General features: G+C 31.0%; 1 protein-coding gene across 2 annotated transcripts in view; it reads left to right on the forward strand.

Moving 5' to 3' along the window:
• The window catches only part of Nost (Nostrin), a 108,499-nt gene that overhangs the window by 11,828 nt on the left and 88,371 nt on the right, over nt 1–8,300 (forward strand). The window contains exon 1 of one of the 2 annotated variants that reach the window (XM_014417348.2): nt 1,925–2,008. The exons of the other annotated variant lie outside the window; for it this stretch is intronic. The gene's annotated coding sequence lies outside the window, so the exon portion shown is untranslated. Of the gene's footprint in view, nt 1–1,924; nt 2,009–8,300 lie in introns of those variants that run through there. 2 annotated transcript variants of the gene reach the window in all.

Raw genomic sequence — 8,300 nt, forward strand, 5'->3', positions numbered from 1 at the left:
ATGTTCTGTCATATTTTTAATACGTCCTTATTTTACTTTAATTTACCTTAATTTATTATTTTACAAAACGTTTTTTGTTTAACCCATTTGCTTTATTAATTAACTGTTCCATAATTCCTCCTTTTTCTTATCTTGGACTCACGTATTTAAACTGATTTAATAATTAGGCCGTTTTGTTATCGTGAGATAGGGGTCCAACAGTACCCCCCTCCCTCGCCCCGCAAGATCTAATGAACCCCAGGTAGTACTGTTAATTTCAGTTAATTGAGAGCTAAAGTTGATACCATTGGTACAATAATTATTGCTGGCGCAACTCCTTCCATATAAACTCCTCAAATCCCAAAACTAGATTCCTCTGAATACCTTAGGTTGTAATCAGTTAGTCCGCTAATCGTCAATTTATATTTTAATCGATATGTATTAAAGAACAACAAAATATTAAAATAATATCCATGTCAAGAGAAAGTGTAATAAAATAGACCTCCTCTCACTAGTTTTCTTTGCCCTATTAACTTTGCACTGTAGAAAAAACATTAAACCTGGAAGTTGTAGACACGCAAGGTTTGTTAGTTTATTTAATAATCTCGAATAAAGATCTGTTTTTATTTTAATATCTGATGGTACAGTGTATTAGTTTCCATTAAATTAATATAGAATGAATGCTTACACTAAAAAATATGACTAAATAAAAAATAAAAGTAAGATTGAGGATTGTATTGTGTACCATACGCCACATTATAAGGGGTTGGGGCTGGGTCCGGTGTTATCTAATTTTGAGATTTGGTTTCATATACCAATTACAACTTAAGATCTCATTCTGTGGGTTGGTCGATGTACGACATGTCACAATCTCATAAGAGGAGATCATAACACACAAAAAAGGCCATCCTTCCCCGCCGGACCCGCCCTGCCAAGACCCCCGGGAAACGACGGTCCTATATCACTTTTGAAATATTAGCTTAAAACGGGAAGAAGCTCTAATGAGATTGTGGCATGTACATCGACAAACCTACTCCCTATAATTGCCTGATATAAAGTTAGATAAGTAAGGCTACCATGGAGGGCGTTGCATCTCTGCATCTAATAATGCCATACGGCAAACAAAGATATCATGTAAATTTGTATATATATAATGTATTGTATTATATATTTGTATTCTGTAACCATATATAAAAATAAAGAGGTTTGAAAATAAAAAAAGGGCATCTCTCCCCCGGGGTCTTAGCTGAGCGGGTCCGGCGGGGAAGGATTGCCTTTTTATGTCTTATGATCTCCTCTTGTGAGATTATGACATGTCGTTTATCGACCAACCTACTCGCTATGATTGTCTGTGTAAGGCTACCATTTGAAAAAAAAAAAAAAAAACAGTTCATTTTATAAAATTTCATCTACCGTTGAAGTTATATGATGATTATTTATTGTTTTTACTGCACTGCAAAAATAAAAATTGTATATAAAATATAGAGTAAAATAGCATTTTGTATAAATAATTTGGGCTAATATTCAATTTTGGTATTTATCAAGTTCTCTCTTATATATCTATATCTAAATATATATACAACATTACTGGAAAAAAAGTTCCAGAATTAAAATTCACTTTCACCCCTTTGATACAGTGCACAATTCTATTCTTTTCAAATAAAATAAAATAAAGAAAAAAATATCTACTTCATAGTTTTTTGTGATTCTGAAATTGTTGTATGCCTTCCTTGATCTTCTTCTAGGATTCGTTATATTGCTTCCTAGTTCTATACTCCTGACGACTTGCATTAGAGTTGGCACTCCTGTAGTAGAACCATTATACATAAAGCCCTTGGCATACAGTTAGCTTACTAACCGTTACGGAGAAGGCTTCCACCCTTTCCTGTGTCGTGATTTCCTGTATCGCTATTGTGCCTATTGCGCATGCGTTGCTCCTACGTTTCACAGCACACGAGTTCTTGGCCGTAGTTAATTGTTGATGTGAGTTGAGTGTGTGTGTGTGTGATACTTCTTCAATCTGCACAAGGTTTGAACGCTATCTCATGCAATAATTGTAAGGGTTTATATCATAGTTGCAGGATAGATATTGTTTTTATTAACTTCTTTAATATTTGTTCACAAAGCTTATAACAAATGATTTCACTTTCTTCAAAAACTTGGTGTGACTTTTATAGCTTTTTGCAAATTCGGTCGACTATTTGTCTTTAGCACCAAATTAGAATGAAATAAAATTCAGTATATCAACCAGATACAAAAACGTATCGCTTTAGATATAATATAAATGTAACCATTAATTCCTATTTTATTTGGATACTTTTTGTCCAGTAATACAGCAAAAGATAGTAAGGAATACAGAATTGCGAAAAAATAATAATTAACATGTTCGTGTGCTCCTTCATACACATGCATATTCTACGAATAGGCAATCTTCGCTATTAATCTCAGAAAGTACCATCATAATTAGAAATTTTGTTAATAATTGTTGATTGTTTTGAATTTGATTGATTGAGTTATAATTTGTTGAAAAAAAAATGACATAAAGCAGTCACTTCAAAATCAAATTCTTCAAATAAAAATTATGTTACTTTAATAGGAATTATGTATCACATCTAACAACCATTATTTTAATTGTAACAAAAATAAGAACCAATGTTATTCATAATTATCTTAGTTTAAACCTATACAGTGAGCAGGGGATTTTACAATAAATGAAAATATAGATAAATTTGATATGTAAATAATTAACATAAAACTAACTAAAATTTCAGTTGAGTAAATACAATTTTTTTGGGGAACTTATTAATTTAACTAATTAAAAAATTAATCAATGATAAGTTATAACATGATAATTTTATAATCAGAGCTAGACTTTTCCTTATGTTGTTCATCTTTACAGCAGTTGTTGGTTAACATTTTATTTTTAATAATGTTAATAATATTTCTGATGTGTGTTTGTTGCGTCATAATTTTCAACTGTAAAATTAAAAAATAAAAAACTTAAAGAATTATCTAAATCAAACAAAGGTACGTTCTTTGATTTTACCTTCTACAAGTGTTTTTCTTACAAGCAATTTTCTTATCTGGACTAGATAAACAGTATCGTTCGAACGCCAATACGTTCGGTTGTAAAAATATTATATGTTTATATTGCATTTTATTTTTTTCGGTTATGGTCTTATTGAAGTTTCCCGACTATCCAGTCGTAGCTATGAGATCATTATTTGGATATGAACAAGCCTTTTTTAGGGTTTATGTGGTTTGAATTACTTCTGTGGACTTATGTGCAAGTTAGAAATTGAAAAATTTGAATCTAAAATTAAACAATATTTCCTCGCCTACTTTTTTTGAAAACTAACATTTTATTTTTTAAATCAGTATGGGGATTCCAATTTTCCAAAAGTACACCTATTTCATTAGTACATATGAAACTATTTGTCACAGTAGTGCTATTAAAAAAAAAAAAAATAATAATAAAAAAGAAGTATGGACCAATGTTTTAGATTGAAAGCAAAAGCGATTTTTACTTCCAGATTATTTTGTTTTGCTAAGAAATGCGTCATTAGGAAGGTAGACCGGAATAGATCTGATGGTGAAAAACTGAATTTCTCATAAAGTCCATGATTTTATGCGATGGTGTGGTAGCAAATGTATATTAATAAGAAATCAGGAGTCGAAATAAATATGAAGGAAGTAATAAAATTTATGGTTATTACAGTAGCACAGATACGGGTATGAGTTAGTAGAAATAAGTTCAATTTAAAGAAAAAAATACATGGTTAAAACCATTAATTATCTACTAGTTATTTTTCTGGTCTAAAACTGCCCAAAAACTAAAGGGTGAGAATTTACCACTATTCCAGTGGTTATTTATGTATGTGAAACATTGAAATACATGTTGAAAGAGAAAATTATAACATAGCTCCAAACTGGAATGTGAATCTTTACCAAGCAAAACTGATGGATGTTACAGCACAATACAGTGTGATTCGAATTAGTAAAGAATGTAGGGTTCCATAGTGAACGAATGGAATTAATGAAGAAGTTAGCAATGAAATTTATATCAAGTTGATTGGATTTCCTGACTAAAATAAAAAAAAAAAATCTTTCTTATGGCACAAGAAATTTTTAATTTAAACGAAACCATAACCACCTACCTGAAACCATAATTTGTTTTGTATTTTGAACCTTGAGAACTCTAAAAATATTGTCTTCGACTTCGAAACAGCTTTCGGTATAATAGGAAGTTGGGCAATTATGAGCTGTAAAATTAAGAGTGTTATGTTGTTTTACTCACTACTAAGTAGAAAAGTCTCTTCTTGTATTAAAGATGTTAATATTAAATCTAATTTTATATTTCCTTTGATAACTTGAGTATCAATCACTCCATGGTTATTTTTTAAATTGCAATTGCATTGTTTCGTATGATTCTGAAGTGAAACTACGTAGGATGATTGGGAGAGAACACATACAAATTACCTTGTAAACTACCTGTACCATGAATAAAAGTGAATTACTACATCACATAACGCTTTTATTGGCATTTTTGTTTTGTTTTTTCCTTCTATAACAAGCCTTTAGTAGGGTCTTGTATTAATAAAATTTTGTACATCGATGCCACATTTTGCATTCAAATATTTTTATAGATCCTTATTTAGGGTGTCATTAATAAAAACATAAATTTGTTTTTTCTTACATTAAATATGGTGTGGTTTTAAATTTGAAAAGGACTCAGGTGAAACTCTTGTAAATATTCCAAAATATATATTTGAAACTTTTTTTAAAATTTGTATATATTTTTGAATTTCGCCACGACAAAATATGTGGTTATGTTTAACTATTTAGTGTTCACGTCGTTTCATCTTGGCCTCATCATAAAAATATTTCAAAGATCGATTAATCTTAAACAGTATGTGAGAATTCGCAGGAATATAGCCATAACTATGTCGCTCTTCAGATTAATACAAATTAAAAATACGATTATAGCAAAAGTAAAAGTAATTTTTTCTAAAGTTAAGGTAGCATAGTTTCAGTTCCTGTATGTATGACCAATTTATGTATCAATTTAGTAATGTACATAAAATGTCCTTAACTGTTTTTTTAGTGTTATATATTCATTGTTCTTTGAAACAATAGAATTGGTGGTTCATTCTTGGACTGATGTAAAAAAGTATTATTACTTGTTGGAATGTTTTGAAATGATGATCGGAACCGTAGGTTACTCTTTAATAACCCAGTTAACCGTTATTAGGAGTTCGTTTGATCCTAGGACATTAGTGTAAAATTGTCTCCAATTTATTTCCTTTTAGTTATTTAATGGTCCAGTTAGAGCTAATTGTTATTAATTTTAATGGATTAAACATAGTTGATAAATAATGTGAACATATTAAGTTTTACTTCATGTTGAAAGTATTCAACCACAGAAAAAGAGAGTAGCTAATGGTAATATAATTATATAATGTTGCTTAGGAATTTGTTCTTATGGTATAAATAATTATATACAAAAAATAAAACAGACCTATACCACTACAATCCAGGAGGATTAAGGGATCATGTTTCTTGAACAATTGTTGTGCAAGAAGGTGATTTGTTCACGATCACGCTCAATCCTCTGTATAGACCACAATTAAGGGTACCCACTTTATAGAGGGTAGGTGTGCTCCAGGAGGACACCCAAACCCACAAGGTTGACTCACGGTTAATGTAGCATGAATAATTAATTAGCTGCCACCGACAGATTCAAACCTGGGTCAGCGTGCACTGCACCTTACTCGCTGAGCTACCCCGTTCCCACATTTTCAGTTGTTATTGTATTTATATTAGTTCTCTAAGATAGTTAATTGATTTTTCAATCGGATGTAATCCAGCCATCGTTAACATAGTCAATATACTTCATTTTTTATTTCTTTTCTTTAATCCTTTAAAGACCGACGCCTACTCAATTTTTATTTGCTAACAAATTTAATACGAGAGTAAAATTATTGTTTCACTTTTTTTTCCTAATCTGTTATTATTGTATGCAAACTATGCCATACCAAAACGTGTGTACATTGTATGGCATAAAAGGAATGACGAAGTGGTATTCTTTATTGGAGATTATGTTGCTATTGAAATTATATTATATAAAATGGGAGACGGATAGTGAGAGAATAATATTAGTATTTTTTTTTTAATGGGGGAAGGGATTAGAACTGAAATCCTTTATCTTAGTTGTTTTCAGTCATTATGGTGTATATTGTGTAATTACTGTTATGAAAACGTTCTGTATTAGTGAGTTGGTGTCTTATCGTTTTATTGTGAAAGCTTCTGTTAGTCATTTTTATGAATATTGTTCACGTGAACTTATCCCTACCAGTAGTATAATTTGGTTAGCTCCCACGCCCGAGATCTCCGGAGGCTTGCTTTTTCCTCCAAAAGTGGGGGGAAGACAAGGTTTGGAGTTCTCTAGGCTGACTGTAAATTTTGTAAACAGAAATGATTATGTTCAAGAGGTTATCTTACTTTAAGTTTAATTTTGTTTTTTGATTATTATTATTATTATTTTTATCAATTTCTTATTTTACTGTCATTTATTTATTGTATATATGGTGTGAATGAGAACTATGATCCAATATTGCACCATAAAAATTAATTTAAAAAATGTTAGTTCCCCATAGCCATAAATGTCATAGGCAATTATTAAAAAAAAAAAAATTACCCCCTCACGAAATAATGGTATCCTTTACTTTTTTTAGATTTTATGCCGTCACAGGTGAAAATTCATGCGAAGATGATCCTCGAAATGCAATCACTATCCGCCAATTTTCAATTTTTGTTTTGCTTGGTATATTGTTTTAATATAATACGTTATTAATTTAAATAATAATCCTTTGTGTAATGATTTACACTACATTTTCTATTGTTTCCCGCGGTAGTTTTACTGAGGGTTCTCAAGAGGCGAGGTAGCTTAGCTATATGGGAACTTCTGTTAATGCACAAAGCGTGCTAAGTAGCTTGCAATAGCACGTTTTAGCACTCCCTTGGCAATGGAATGAGACTCCCATGGGAAATATACCAAAAGGCTTGGCGTTCTTCCGACATAAAATTGTTCGGTTAGTATTTATTTGTTATTGGAATAAAATCAATACTGTCATAATAGTCCTGGAGGGCCGTTTGTAGCCGAGGACGTTAGAGCATCTCATTTAATCGCCTCATGACTGCAGGCACATCGGTTCGAATTCTGCCTAGAGTGTCGACTTTTGTTTCTATGGTGGTCCCAAAAAATCAAAACTTGACCCACCACCATGTTTAGGATAGGGTAGTATCCCGTAGATAACACCCCTGCATGTCAGAAATGACCTGGAAGCAGGTCCTACAAAAAAAAAGAATATCTTACCGATAGAATGTTCAATAACTATAGTTTAAACTGTATTGGTAAATCGTAACATTCACGACTGTTTGAAAGCCCGTGATACCTTACGTCTGCATGACGAGTTTACTTTCTCTGACAGAACTGTATTGGAAAGGATTTGATTACAAAAAATTTACTTTAAATTCCATATACTAATTATTTTCGAAATAAAGCTCCTGATTTTTACGAATCATATTTTTCTTTATAAATTTATTTATCAAACCTCACCAGTTTTCCTTCAAAACACACAAATAAAAATAAATAAATGGTGAAGATCCTGTTTTATCTATTTCCAGACTTGGTAAACTGAAAATAACTGCAACCTTCTCAAAGATTTTATTCATTTTTGTTTTTTTGTTTATTTGAATACCCAATGCTAGGGCAGCCTTTATAAATCCAATGTTTTACCCCAATGACCTTCCTCAAGATCGTTTCCTACAGTCCTTCCCATCAATAATGAATCCCACCAAAAAAAAAAACTTTAGAACAAATTAAAAATTAGATCATTTATGTTAAACGAATAACTATTGCAGATTCCTATTCGATGTAATTTCGTCTATATAGTGTTTATAGGTTGTACGTTTACAATCAGAAACTGTTTGATTTCCTCTTTCTATTCATTTAATTTTGTTTCATTGTCGAAAAATAGGTTTTTGTCTCTTTTTTAAGAGACCTTAATTATTTGATTTTTTTTTTTTTGTTTTTTTTGTATAAGGACTTTATTTTAGTTTAGTTAATTTTAAGGACTCCTCTGTGATGTTTATCACCAAATACATAAACTTTTCTCTCTCCGTCAGCTAACTTGGTCATTTTAAGTTTATTGCAGGCATCAGTCGTCTTCTACACTATGATCTAAACTTTTCGTCTATTATTAAAACTATTTCTACATGCAACCCCTAATCATTATCTTAATGACATTCCTAGTGGCTTT

This window comes from Halyomorpha halys, unplaced genomic scaffold (genome assembly GCF_000696795.3).
Source record: "Halyomorpha halys isolate HHAL.00 unplaced genomic scaffold, Hhal_1.1 Scaffold152.1, whole genome shotgun sequence".
NCBI classification, from domain to species: Eukaryota; Metazoa; Arthropoda; class Insecta; order Hemiptera; family Pentatomidae; genus Halyomorpha; species Halyomorpha halys.